Source organism: Cavia porcellus, unplaced genomic scaffold (assembly GCF_034190915.1).
Source record: "Cavia porcellus strain 051 isolate PalLab524CR breed Dunkin Hartley unplaced genomic scaffold, mCavPor4.1 scaffold_3, whole genome shotgun sequence".
Taxonomy (NCBI): Eukaryota; Metazoa; Chordata; class Mammalia; order Rodentia; family Caviidae; genus Cavia; species Cavia porcellus.
The window spans coordinates 24,519,881-24,535,166 of record NW_026947486.1 but is presented as its reverse complement, the minus strand read 5'-3'; the positions used below and the strand labels follow the sequence as shown (position 1 = coordinate 24,535,166).

General features: G+C 37.3%; 2 protein-coding genes and 1 pseudogene across 2 annotated transcripts in view; 1 reads left to right on the top strand and 2 right to left on the bottom strand.

Moving 5' to 3' along the window:
- Window positions 1-15,286, top strand: part of Kdm5c (lysine demethylase 5C) — a 50,707-nt gene that overhangs the window by 33,947 nt on the left and 1,474 nt on the right. The window lies entirely within an intron of this gene.
- The window catches only part of Kantr (KANTR integral membrane protein), a 49,798-nt gene continuing 35,091 nt past the window's right edge, over window positions 580-15,286 (bottom strand). The window contains exon 4 of the transcript XR_001199173.3: window positions 580-1,037. The gene's annotated coding sequence lies outside the window, so the exon portion shown is untranslated. The remainder of the gene's footprint in view (window positions 1,038-15,286) is intronic.
- LOC100717145 (SAP domain-containing ribonucleoprotein-like) lies at window positions 10,598-11,447 on the bottom strand (annotated as a pseudogene).

The window sequence follows — 15,286 nt, the reverse complement described above, 5'->3', positions numbered from 1 at the left end:
AAGAGCAATCAAGTGAGATGAGCCAGAGAAAATAAGCCATAAAGAATGTGTCTTCAGGTCAGGGATTTAGCTCAGTGGCATAAGCGCTTGCCTTGCAAGTGTGCAGTCATGAGTGTGATCCCTGTACCAAAAAAAAAAAAAAAAAAAATGTGTCCTCGTACAAGGCAGAAGTCAGTCTTTGTAACCTAATCTCAGAAGTAACAGCCCATCACTTTTTCAATAGTCTGTTCATTAGGAATCATTAGGTCCAGACTCAAGGGAAAGAAATTATACTAGTGTGTGAATACCAGAGGATAGGGATCATTGGGGGCAATATTGGAGACTGACTACCGTGGTTTGTCCTCCAGTCCCCAGTGATTCAGAGCACATTCATCCTTTACCAAGTTCTCAAAGTCTCATCGCATCACAGCACTACCTCAAAGTTCAGAGTATCTAACTCAGGTGCAGATGTGAATGTGGCACATTGGGTGTATTCCTTAAGTATTGCTCCTTAAATACTATTTTTCTCCATGTGCAGATTTGGGGAATTTAAGGACAAGTCTGTCCATGATACACCCACATACAATGGTAGAACAGGCCTAAGATACAAACACTGTAATCCAAAAATAGAAGTAGGAGTGGGGATGGGGACACAAAGAAGTTACTGGTTTACAGTAAGTCAAATCCAGCTGGGAAAATGGAACTCTTGAGATTTCAAGACTTGGGAATAATACTCCATAGCACTTGGTTCTGCCTTCTGGGCTCTTGAGTCTATCACCTGTGCTTTCCTTACATTTCATAAAGAGTAGCACAGTTGCAGCTGAGCAGTTTACCCAGTCTGCTTCTTGCCTTTAGGATTTTGGAGATCCAGTGGCAGCTGTTCATCTTGTATTGTCTCTGTAATCAGCTGCTGCTGATACATAGTTCCATACAGGAGCATGGTGCTTCTCTTCTGTTGGCAGGTTGGGCATTCAGCAGTGGATGTAACCATATGGGCCTTGGTAGAAGTCCATTTTGTGGAACCCATGCTCACCACCATGGCCATTTTATTCAAGAATCTGTGGGGCAAGGAAAAGGGCAACAGGACGGAAGTCAGCCGATATCCACAGAATGGGACAGCTTGTCTGATTAAGATCTTCCTCCAGAGTGCATTCTCGGGTGTTCATTTGTGGAACATGAATATTCTTATTGTGTACCCATTCCAAGAGGGACATTCAAATGCCTTTTCCTTATATCTCCTTAACAGGATTTCAATCTTATTCTTTCCATGTCCTTGACATACATCCAAGTCACTAGCAAGTACTCATGATTCAGGAGTATATATTTCTGATCATTTATGTGACCAGATAATTTCCGTACTAGAAAAACTTTATGTCTCACTATTCTTTGTGATTAACTCTTAAGTGAGACTGTAACACTGCAGCTAGCCACTTTTGGCAAGTGCCAGTGTATCATGCAGGACTATCTATAAACCAAATTTTAATATATTCCTTAGTGGCATGGTCACAGGGAACTCCACTTGAGGCCTCAATTGTAGGTTGGAAAGGGATGGCACTGCAGCAGTTGGAGGAGTATAACCCACCTGCTCAGGCAGCTGACTTGTGTATTTTAGATCTACTCAAATAAAATTAACTTCATGGACCTGATGGCACAGTTAACACAGATCACCATGGGTTGCACAGCTGCACAGGCTACTTGGTCACTTACAAAATAACCACTTCTAATCTTATTTTCCATTTTAGTCATTTAAAAATGTGCCATATCATTGTATTCTTTACTGTTGATTTCCAGAAGAGGACCTCAGTCTGCTCTTGCCACTCACTAATTTGCTCTTTCTCTGTAGCACTTCTATCTGTTATGCCAATCTATATTGTTTGTATTTCAGTAATTATCCAGGAAATAGAGAAATCACCATAGGATTTCTCCTGCACTAGCATAGGAACTTAGGCTGAAACTTCTTGTATAAGCTGATCCTACTCAGACTGGTGAACCATGGTTTCAGTTTGGGTCACTAGGGATTAAAATTCATAACCATTGTATTTCAAGAGGCCGGCATATTCCCCTGTTCCCATCACACATGTAACCTACCTGTAGGTTCCTGTGGGAAAAGCAGAGATTTTATCACATACACTAGTGAAAAGTGTAGTAAAGTTCTTCAAATGGACCCTCCCCTTTCTTCAAGGGAAGAAGATAGGACTCCACATTTTAATGATTAGATTGGGCCTTCATTTATCAAACTGGAAGATTGTTTTTTGTGGAGGGGGTTGTAATAACAAGTAGAACATTATTTGACCATCTATTTTGGTTCTAGGGAAACCATGCTTAGTAATTATTACTGATCCCCCACAAATCAAATCAATTACTATTATGTTCTACTGTATATTATAGGAACCAAACCCAACTTGTCTCTGGAGGTGATCCTGTCATCCCCATTGAAATATTCAAAACACGGTCACCACTGTAATACTGTCAACCCCATCCCAGCCAGACAGAAGACATGGAAGGCCTTTAAGCCAGACATGGAAGGCCTTTAAGCACTAGAACTGTATGTAATTCACATCACTTCTGCTCACATTCCATTAGCTAGAACTCAGACCATAAGCATATTCAATTACAAAGAGACACTTGGAAAATGTAGTCTGCATTTATCACAAGAAGAGGAAATAGGTTAAATGCTCACCTAGATACTCTCTGCCACACTTCACAGTATATTTTTCAAAGGCCTTATGAAAATAATGTTAATATAGAGGGTGAAATGAATGGTTTACCCTGATTAATCAATCAAGTCCATCATTTTTCCTTTGTGTGTGTGTGTGTGTGTGTGTGTGTGTGTGTGTAGTACTGGGGATTGAACCCAGAGCCTTTACATTGAGCTACATCTCCAATTCATTTTAATTTTTATTTTTATACAGGGTCTCATCTTGCTAAGATGCCCAAGCTGGCCTTGAACTTACGATCTTTTCATATCAGACTTTCAGACTGCTAGGGTTACAGGTCTGCTCCTCCAGGCCCAGCAATCAATTCTGATATTATTGCTTTAAACATTTGGATTCCCTCTTTAAAATAAAAATAAATAATAAAAAACCCCAAACATTTTGATTCCTTTGTCTACATTGTACCATAGAATTTCTAGCATCTTAATTTAACACAGACTAGTACTGAGTTCAGATTTCATCCAATCAATAAAACACCTCTTTTTGTTTTGGTGGGTTTTTTAAAATCTTACCCAGTCATCTGGGGCCAAGTCCATGACTGGGATCTAAGACCCTGCGTTACTTACAATCTGTATAATTCAAGTGAAACACCTCTTAGAAATTATTCATAGCTTCCTTTGCTAACAAATCCAAGATTGCTAATAAGTATACTCATATTGAAAAATTTGACCTCACCAAATCCAGATAAATACATGATAAGAAAAGAAAATGACAGGGCAATATCCATTATAAATATAGATACAAGGGCTGGGGATTTAGCTCAGTGGCATAAGTATCTGTCTCACAAGTGTGAAGGTGTGAGTTCGATCCCCAATACCCAAAAATAAATAAGTAAAGATACAAAATAGTAGTAAGAAAAATCCAACAAAAGATTAAAAGTATTTAACAACATGATCAAATGGGATTTTTTTCTAGGAATACAAGGTCTTCAAAATAAAATCTATCAAGGTAATACATCACATTAATAGAACAAGGGAAATTTAAGAATGATCATCTGATTTTCATACAAAAAAGGCATGTCAAATGCAAAAACACAGCTAACAAGTTCAGCAAAGTAGCAGGGAACAAGATCAACAAAATATACACTAGCAATGAGTCAAATTAACTTAAAATGCCATTTATAATAGCATGTAAAAGAATAAAATGCCTAGGAATAATGAGAGAAAGGCATACATAAAAACAAAACAAAATTGCTTAAAGAAGAAACACCACCATGGCATATACCTTTAATCCCAGAATTTGGAAGGCTGAGGAAGGAGAATCACAAGTTCAAGGCTGACCTACACAACATAGTGAATTCAACCATCTCAAAAACAACCCAAACAAACAGACATTAAAGGTCTGGGAATGTAGTTCAGTGGTAGAGCATGTACATGGCCCTGGGCTCAATCCCTAGTACCAAATTAAAATAACATAAAATTAGAAAAGATAGAGAAGAGCTAAATGAATAGAAATACACTCCATGTTTGTGGATCAGAATTTTTAATATCATTAAAGCTGTTAATACTAGTCAAAATGACCTACAGATTCAACCAGTATATACAATATTAACCTCTAGTACCAACAAAAAATAGTTAAGAAATTGAACAAGATCTAAAGGAATGGAAGAACCACCCCCATGTTCATGAATTGCATGACAATATTGTTAAGATGCTAATGCTAGCCAAAGTGATCTGCAGAGTCAGTACAGTACCTACAAAACTTCAAACACCCCTTTTGCAGAAATAAGCCATTCTTCAAATTCACATGGGATCATTAGGGATTATAAACAAAACAACCTTGGAAAAACAAAAACATGCCATCAGCATGTGTGTCTGTGTGTCCATGTGTCTGTTGTGTGGTCCTGGGGAGCGAACAGCCCTCTGCCACTGAGTTAAGCCTACAATCAGCCAAATGATTTTTGACAAGGGTTACAAGTCCATTCAGTGGGGAAGGGAATAGCCTCTTCAATAGGCAGTGCTGGGACAACTGGATTTCCCTATGTAAAGAATGAAATTGGACTCCCAATCTCACAACATATGCCATTAACTTTTAAATTGAATAGTGACCTAGATTTAAGAGCTAAAACCCAAAAACTGTATAGAAGAAAATGTACAGGTTAATCTTCATGACCTTTGATTTTTGCAATGAATTCTTAGACAACAAAAGTATTAGCAATAATATAGAACAAAATAGACAAACTGGACTTAATCAACATTGATTTTTGTGAATCAAAGGACACTATCAAAAAATTTAAAAGCCCACAGAATAAGAGAACATATTTTAAAATCATATATGTGATAAGGATTTATGGTCTAGAATATGTAAAGAACTTGTACAACTCAACAAGTAGCTAGGTATAGTAGCACATACCTGTAATCCCAGTATGTGGGAGGCTGAGACAGGAGGATTGTCATGAGTTTAAGGCCAGATTGCACCTGTCTCAAAAACAACATCAAAACAACAAACATTCCTGTTTTTAAAAACAGGCAAAGGGTTTGAATAGCTATTTCTCCTGAAAAGATATAAAAATAAGGGCTGGAGATTTGGCTTAGTGGCATAAGCACCTGCCTGGCAAGTGCGAAGTTGTGAGTTTGGTCTCCAGTATTGAAAAAAAATTATAAAATGATCATAGCCAAGAAACACATGGAAAGATGCTCAACATTATCAGTCAAAGAAATACAAATCAATCACAATCTGTTATAAGGATCATAGGTGATATTTTTAAAACAAGAAAGTAGTATTGGAGAGAATATGGAGAAATTGTAACTACAGTACATTGCTGGTGGGAATGCAAAATGGAGCAACCACTGTTTACAATGATTAGGCAGTTCCTCAAAAAGTTAAACAGAATTGAGCTGTTAAAATGCTTGCTTAACATGTGTGAGGTCCTGGGTTCAATTCCTATCACAATAAAAAAAAATCAGTAAAGAAATAATGAAAAAGAATTGCCATATGACCTAACAAGTCTGCTCCTAGGTATAGACCAAAAAGAGCTGAAAAGAGGGACTCAAACAGATACTATTATGCTTATGTGCATTACAAAATTATTCATAGTAGCCAAAAGGTGAAAACTACATAAATATCCATTAACAGATAAAGGGTAAACAAAATGTATTATATACAAGCACTGTAATATTATTTAATCATAAAAATGAATGAAGTTTGACCATGTGTTACAACATAGATCAATTCTGAGGATGTTATTTTAAGTGAAATAATCCAGACACAGAGGACAAAGATGGATTGCACTTAAATAGGATTATCTGGATTTGGTAAAGTCACAGACACAGTTGATTAGAGATTAACCAGGGTCTGGGAGTACAGGGGAATAATTGCTTAATTGGTTCAAAGTTTCTGTTTAGAGCAGTGAAAGTACTCAAGCTAGGTGGTAGTTATGGTTGTACAACATTGTGAATGTAATTAATGCCATCTAATTGTACACTAAAAGTGGTTTTAATGACAAATTTTGTATTGTACACATTGTATCACAATCAACACTGTTTCATAATTTGTCAACCACAGAGCTAATTCCTATACATAGGTTTGAGTCTGCTTCTTGTAAGACATACAAGAATCTGAGTCTAGAAATAAATCTGGAGGCAGGAAGGGGTGATATTGGTGGATCTTAAGAAAAATTAGCTAAATACTGAGAGAGACCCCAAATCATGTAGTACCAGCCCCATTAGACTGGGGATGAAGGGCTGCCTCTGCTGACAAGGAGGTCTCAGTGAAGGTGGAGTTTAGGGTTTCAAACCTGGCGTACTTTGGCATTTATATTTCAGTTCTCAAGGTCTCCCCTTTCTCTAACCTTGTTTTCACATAAGAACTCTAGCGGTTCTGTGAATTTAACCTGCATTCTAAATTGGCAACCTACAGGATTTGGCTCTATGTCTGATTTTAGGCTGTGATAATTCTGGCCCTAGAAGAGACAAAGATTTCTCTTTAAAAGCCAGATATGATGATGCACACCTTTAATTTTAGCTACTCGAGGGCTGAGGCAAGAGGACTGCAAATTTGGAGCCAGCTTGAACAATTTAATGAGACCTTTATTCAAAATAAAAACTAAGAAGGGGTTGGGGATATTGCTCAGCGTTAGAATGTTTGCCTGGCATATGGAAGGCCCTGGATTCAATTTCCAGTGCCATACAAAAAAAATTCTTTCTTTTTATACTATAAACTTTACTTTTTGGAGTAGTTTTAGGTCCATAGAAAAACTGAGTATAAAGTACAGAGAGTTTCCATATACACCCTGATCCCACTCATGCACAGTCTCCTCCACAATTACATCTCACAACAAAATTGTACATTTGTTGTAATTCATGAACCTATCTTGACATTTTATAAACAAAGTCCATAGTTTACATGAGGGTTCCCTCTTGTGTACAAGCTATGGATTTGGTAAACAAATATGATATATATCCACTATTATAGTAACACACAGAGTAGTTTTACTGCCCTTAAAACCCTTCTGTGCTCTGCCTATTTTATCTCCCCCTTTGCTCTAACCACTGGTAATCACTAAATTTGCCTGGCTCCATGGATATTTCTTTTCAAGAATGTTGTTATTTGGGGGTCATACAGTATATGACCTTTATATATTGTGTTCTTACACTTAGTGGTGTGTATTTAAGGTTCCTGCATGTGTTCAATGGCTTGATAGCTCTTTGCAGTGCTGAATAATATTCCACCATCTGGAAGTACCACTGTTTTTTTTATCCATTCACTTACTAAAGGACATTTGATTGCTCCAAAATTTTGGAATTGATGAATAAAACTGACATAAATATGTGTGTGCAGGTTTTTATGTGGACATACGTTTTCAGCTAACTTGGGAAAACTGAAAAGGACTGTGCTAGCCAGACAATATTCTAAGACAATGTAGTTTTGTATGGAACTGTCAAACTGTCTTCCAAAATGGCCGTACCTCTTTGCATTCCTATGAGCAATAGATAAGAACTCCTGTGGCCACATCCTTCTCAGCATTTGGTGTTCTAAGTGTTCTGGGTTTCAGCTATTCCAATAGTTATGTACTGACATATCATTGTTGTCTTTAATTTGCATTTCTGTGGTGGCATGTGTAGAACATCTTTTTCATGTGCTAATGTGCAATATGTGTATCTTTTTGGTGAAATGCCTGGTTAGGACTTTTGCCTACATTTTAATTGGTTTGCATGGTTTCTTTTTCAAAATTAAATTTATTTTTTTTAACTGAAACATGAAAACAAATATTCTATAAAGACCATGGATACACTCTGTGGGTGGTAGTGCACTTGCCTAGCATGTGTGATATGCTGGGCATAACAGAGAATCACAAAAAAGAAATTGTATATATTAATAGAATAATGTGATGTCTTGATACCTGTGTAAATTGTATAATGCATCAATAAGATTAAACATATCTATCTCCTACATTTCTTTTTATGGTAAAAACTTTCAAAATCATTTATTATTTATATTTTATTAGTACATATTTGCTATACATGAAGTTTACATTCATCATGGGAGCAGGGACATGCACATAACACAGCTTGTGCCTTTCTTTTAATCCTCACCCTACCCACTGCTCTTTTTTTAATCTCTAAATCTCATTTTGCTATTTTCATTATTATTGTTGTTATTATTATCTCATGTTTATGTTTATATTCATTGTGCTTTTTAGGTTCCTGTACATGGCATGCCTTAATTCTTTTTTTACAACTTTATTTTAAAGAGACTAAAACAAATGAGGACAGAACACAGCAGATCAGAACAGAACAATGTAAGCAACACAGAACTTCACAACAAGACAACCGGATATTAACAGTAGCTACCATAATGTCTCTTGCTTTGAAATAGTTGTGCACACTTTCACATATAATAGTATCAAACGTAACAAATAGTATAAAACCATTCAAGAAAATGAAAGTATTACAGGGCATTCAGAACTAAATAACAGAAAATGAACAATGGCTATTCTACTAGCTCATTATCCATAAAAAATTTATGCTATCACACATATTAAAATCCAATAAAATACAACATGATAGAACCAATAGAAACAGAAGAACAAAAGCATGGTAGGACTTCAAAACAAAATGATATTAAATAAATAATAGTTGCCATAATGTCTTGTTTTCTTCAAATTAGCTGTTCATACCATCACACATAAAAAAATCACACAAAAAATAAAACCATTCCAACTAATGAATGAAAACATTATAAGGCTTCAAAGCAATGTAATAGGGAATCATGATTACCATAAAATCTTATATTCTCTTACCATTTCTTACACTAAGTAGACTACACAGTATTTATACATGTGAGTTTGATTTATTTCACTTATATGTATGGTCTCAAGTTGCATACATTTATTTATAAATATCTCAATGTGATCATTCTTTATAGCTGAGTGGTACTCCATTGTATAAAAATACCACAACTTTTTTAATCCATTCCTCAGTTGATGGGCACTTAGGTTGTTTCCAAGATCTGGCTATTACAAATTGTGCTGCTATAAACATGGGTGCACATATATCACATAGTATGATGTTTTCGGTTCTTCTAGGAATATGCCTAGAAGTGGAATAGCTGGAACAAATGGGACCTCCAATCCCAGCTTTTTGAGGAATCTCCAGTCTAACCTCCACAGTGGAGGCATTCTCTCTCTCTCTCTCTCTCTCTCTCTCTCTCTCTCTCTCTCTCTTTCTCTTGGTACTGGGGACCACATTTAGTCCATGTCTAACAGATGCCAAAGTTCTAACAGGTTCAGTATTGCTGAAAATTCCCAAATACCAAGTCTTCTGAGATTTAAGGCAAACTCTTAGCTGTGAGCCCTGTACAAAAGAAAAGAAAGTTAAAAACTTCCTACATGCAATGGGACAAGATAAAAACTACCATTCCAAAAGGTACAAATAGAGGATAGAAAAGAAGAGGACCAAGCAAGTCCAAAATCCAGCAGTGTATAAATCCTGTAGCTCCATGTGCAGCACCCAAGGTATTCTGTGGCAGGATGTGAACTCCAAAGCTCTTGGGTAGCTAGCTCTGCCTGTATGGCACTGCTGGTGATTGTAGCTACCATTACTTTTCTCATGGGCCTGTTCTGCTCCCTCTTTGCAGTTTTCCTCAGATGACCCACATTCTTGTCTTCTCCAAACTTCTGGTGTCTCCACTGCACCTTCAAGTTCACACTCACAGCTTCACACCTGCCCTCTCAGCACGCTGCCTGGCCTCCCAGCCTTTTTTTGAAATCAGGGTGGAAGCCTTCCTAACCCACAACTCTTGCATTCTACATAAACCTAAAACCAGTACCACATGGATGATGCCAGGATCTGCTGCCAGCTGGAGCAATATCCAGGCTTCCTTCCCTGACGGCTGTATAAGTTGAGTGCTGAGATTACTGAGCACTCTAAGCCCAATTCAGAAGAACAAATTCTCTAGGCCACCACCATCTGGAGCATGGAACTGTGGGGCTTCCTTCTGAAAGCAAAGTCTTTCATCTTTGCAACTCTGAGGCTGCAAAAAGTGGAAACTAGTTGCTTTTTGTGATGCCCCCAGGCCATCGTTTCTATTCTCCTACTCGCAGCAATCAAGACCTCCTCTGTTCCACCTTTGCCATCCACAGCTTTACTTGAGTGTCCTTTCTGGCCAAACTCACAACATTTTAAGTCACTCTGCTAGGATCTTTGATCTTGATTCTCAACATAAATCTCACTAAAAGACCTCAACAGTAGTCATGCCACCTTCTCAACATTAGACTGTTTTGAAATTTCTTCTGCAAGATTGATTAGTCTGATGCCCTTAATCTCAGTCTCAGGCAAAGACTCTGGACATGAGCAAAATGCAGACAAACTTTCTGCCAAGACATAACACACATAATCTGCAGTTCAATAGACAATGCACTCCTAGCCAGCAGAAACCTCCTGAGCCTGATTTTTTTCTTTTGTATATATTTTTTATTAACAAGCAAAATAATTAAAAACAAAACCACAACAATCTTAAAGTTGGAACAGCAGTAGGTCAAATCACTGCTGGAGTTCATGGATGTACCTGGGTTACATGCTTCCTCACTGCAAAGCAGGACGCAGGCATGTGACTGTGCACTTAGGTATATATGTGACCAAGAAGAATCAGAAATGGAAACCACCAAAGAAGAGAAAGCATCAAGAACTTTTCGTCACGCAGTCCCAAAGCGCTCTGCTCTTTTCCTCTTCTTTGCTTCTGTATCCTCTGTGGTTCCAATTCCAGCTGAACTTGTGACAATCCCAAATCGTTCCTTCCTCTTTTTCAGCTTTTCATCATCTTCAGACTTTCTAGAGATTGAAGAGACATCCAAAGCAAATCTTTGTGCTCTTTTCTTTAGCTTATCCAGGTTAACCATAGGTTTGGTGTCAGATGATAGACCTTTTGTTGGAACTGAAGAAATTCCAAACCTAGCCGCCCAAGCAGCTTTCTTGCTTTCCAAGCTCACAGGTACATTGAATCGTTCAGCCCACTTCTGCATTCTCTCAGTCTGTGGCATCTCAGATGTAATTTTTACCACTTTCTTTTCCGCTGCCACATCAACAGTTTTTTCAGGGGATTGTTCCTCTTTGACAGGCAGTTCTATAGGCTTTGGTTCTTCTTACTCTGTTTCATCTCCCAGTACATCATCTTCATTTGTCTCCTCTTCGGCATGTTCTTCAAGATATGCCTGGAGCTGTTCTCTAAACCATGCGCAAGACATTCTTGTTTTAGTTCAGCAAGCTTCAGTTTTTGAAGCTCCGCCGTCTCTGTCGCCATCTTGTTGTCCCGCCATCTGCCCCTGAGCCTGATCATTAACGGCATCATTTCTATCATCATTCTGGTCTTCTGCCAGGATCTCCCGTGAAGTGTAGCTGAAGACTTCCCAGGACTGCTTTTTCAGCTGGCATCTCCAGACCTTTCCAAACTCTTCTCACAAGCAAGTTCCAAAAGCACCTGAATCACATGATCAGGTATAGTCACAACAGCAACCCCACACTCAGTACCAAATTCTGTCTTAGTTATTTTTGTCATTGCTGAGACAAAATACATGACACCAGAAATTAAAGGAAGAAAGCTTATTTTGGTTTATCGTTTGTAGAGAGTCCAGCCCATAAGGGGCTGGCTCCAAGGCAGGGTGGCATGGCAAACAGGCATCACAGAGGAGAAACAGTTCATGGTGGGCAGAAGGTAGCAAAGCAACAAAGTATTAAAGAAGCAAGTGCAAGTAACTTTAGCAGCTTCTTTTTGTTCCTTTATATTCTATCCAGGATATGAGGCTTAGGGTGGGTGCCAAGCTAATCAGTGGGATAATTTAGTATTCACACATCCTTAATCCCAACATTACACCTTCTAGATACAGCCAACTCTGAAAAATTCCCACCTATTACTGCATGAGACTTTGGGGGAACATCTAGACACAAGACAGGACAGGCACCCCTATGGTATTTAAACTTATATGTCTTGATTTATTTCACTCAACATTGCATTTTCCAGGTGCATCCATTTTCCTATAAATGCCTCAAATTTATCCTTCTATTAGGATGATTTCCATTTTGTATGGACACATTGTTTATTTTATGGAAAAAAGGTAAAAAAAATTCAGAACAAAATAATAGGAGAATAACAATAGTTAACACATTGCATGTTGTTATCTTTAAAGTAGTTGCTCAAAGTATAAGACATGGGCATAAAAATTTCTCCAATCAGTATTAGCAGGAACTTTCCTTTTCAATGAACTAAGAGACAGTGATGGTACAACTACCTTGCATTTTGCCCTTTTCCTTTCTGCTCTTTCTTCTTTCCCCCATCCTAGTTCCTTTTTCCTTTTGAACAGTTACTTCCCATTTCACAATATGTATTCTACATTTTAGACCTTATTTACTCTTTCAGTGTTTCACACCAGGGAGTCACTATGATATTTAAATATGGGAATCTCATTTATTTCACATATGAGTAAGATCTCAAGTTGCATCCATTTACCTATAGAAGTCTCAAGTGTACCCTTCTTTGTGGCTTAGTAGTATTCAATTGTATAAAAAGGCCACATCTTTTTTAATACATTCCTTGGCTGATGGGCATTTGGTTTGTTTCCAAGATTTAGCTGTTACAAATTGTGCTGCTATAAACATGGGTGCACATATGTTGCTGTGGTATGATGTTTTTAATTTTTCTGGGAAATTATCCAGAAGAGGAATAGCTGGGTGAAATAGGACTTCTAATCTTACTTTTTTGAAGAATCCTCACACTATTTCCCACAGTGGTGTCACCAGTCTACACTACCATCAACGGTGGAGAAGGGTTACTTTTTCTTCACAGCCCCTCCAGCATTTGTTGTTGGTTGATTTCTTGATGATAGCCATTCTTTCTGGAATGAGATGGAATCTCACTGTTGTTATGATTTACATCTCATGAATGACAAATGATGTTGAACATTTTTTCATATATTTATTTATCATCTGATTTCTTCATCTGAGATGTCTGTATTCATCTCAGATACCTATTTTTTATTGAGTCTTTGAATTTGGGGGTCTGATTTTTTGATTATTTATGATTCTAGATAGAATTCCTCTGAGTGAGGGACAATTGGCTAAAATTTTTCCCACTCTGTAGGTTGTCTTTACACTCTGTTGGTGAATTCTTTTGATGTTAAAAAGCTTTTTAATAAGATGCAATCCCAGTTGTTGATTCTTTGAAGTACTTTCTGTGAAGTCTGGGTCCTGTTCGTGAACTCTCTGCCTACCTCTATATGCTCAATATTTCTACTTTTTATTTCAGTAGATTTAGTGTGTCTGTTATGTTTAGATCTTTGATTCATTTCAGCTTTAGTGTAGTGCATGGTGATAGACATGGGTCTAGTTTTAGTCTTTGGAATATAGAGATCCAGTTTTTCCAGCAGCATTTATTAAAGAAGCTGTCTTTCTCCCAGGGAACATGTTTGGTCCCTTTGTCAAAGATAAGGTAACTGAATATTTGTAGTTGTATCTGCATCTTCTAATGTGTGACAATGATATTCATGTCTGTTTTTTCCCCAGTACTATGCTGATTTTATCATAGTAGCTTCATAGTATAATTTCAAGTCAGGGATTGCTTCCTACCTTTCCTTGGTTGCCCAGAATTGCTTTTGCTATCCTAGGATATCACATTTTCTTTATCCATTTATTTGCTGATGGGCACACAGGCTGTTACTATAAACATTTTTTTGTGTGTGTTCATTTGTTTTGTGCTTCTGACTATGGGATCTCACCATATATTCTAGACTGGACCCAAATTCACCATGTAGCCCATACTGGCTTTGAACTCTTTTGGGGCAGATACCTAGAAAAGAAATAGCTGCATCAAATGGAATTTATATTTTTATTCCTTTGAGAAATCTCCATACTGATTTCCGTAACAATTGTATTAATTTATATTTCTACCAACAATGCAGAAGTGTTCCTTTTCCAGCACATTCTTGTTATTATCTGATTTATTGTGGATAGACATTTTTCTGGAGTAAGAAGGCATCTCAGGGCTGTTTTTAATTTGCTTTACTTATGGCCTGGGATGTTCAACATTTTAAACAGATTTATTGGTCATTTGTACTTCTCCTGAGAAATGTCTTTCAATTGCCTTTTTTTCTGTTTTGCTTTGTTTTGTTTTGTTTTGTTTTGTTAGACAGTATCAACTGTGTAGCTCACATTTGTCTTGAACTCACTATGTACCCCAGGCTGGCCTCAAAATTGTGGTGACCTTGTTGCCTCAGCCTCCCAAATGGTAGGATTATAGGCATGTGCCACCACACCTGGCTTTTCAATAGCCTAGTTTTTGATCGAATCTTTTATTTTTGGACGTCTAAATTACTTGATTTCTTTTTATTTTCTAGATATTAGTCCTCAGAGGAAGAGCCGGCAATTTGTTTTCCATTCTGAAAGTTTTTTCTTCACTCTGTTATTTGGTTACTTTGCGGAGCATCTTCTTGTGTAACAGAGGTTCTGTTTCTGCTTATGTCTTTGAGAGTTTTATCTATTTTATCTTCCAGCAGATTGTTTAACACTTAGGTGTTCGATCCATTTTGATTTTAGTTTAGTACATGGTGAAATATATGGGTCTATTTATTTTTTATTTTTTTAGACAGAGTCTCATTATATATTTCAGATGGCCTTGGACTCATGTAGTCCAGGCTGGTCTTGAACTCACAATGATCCTTTTGCCTCAGCCTCTGCAGTGCTACTGTTATAGGAGTTCACCACCACATCTGGCTTGGTGTATTATTTTAGAAATGTTTTATCATTCCAATGTCAATAATATTGTTTCCATCTTTATTTTACCTGGGAATTGTGTGAGTTTTGGGTTTTTTTAATGTATGATTTGAGATAGACATCCAATTTAGTTTCATTTTTTTGTTTTAGTTTTTAATTTAGTCACCCAACTGTTACAATGCCATTTGTCAAAAAGATTACCTGGCTACTAGTACTCTATTGGGCTAAATTTTATAATTATGGGTGGGTATTTTTCTAAACTGTGTGTTCCACTGGACTGTTTTTCTACCCTTTTTGCCAACACTACAATCTTAATTTATTTAAACTCTTGATATCTGTTAGGGCAAAACCTCTTACAAGGTTCTTCTAGAATCAGGGCTACTTGACGTTTTC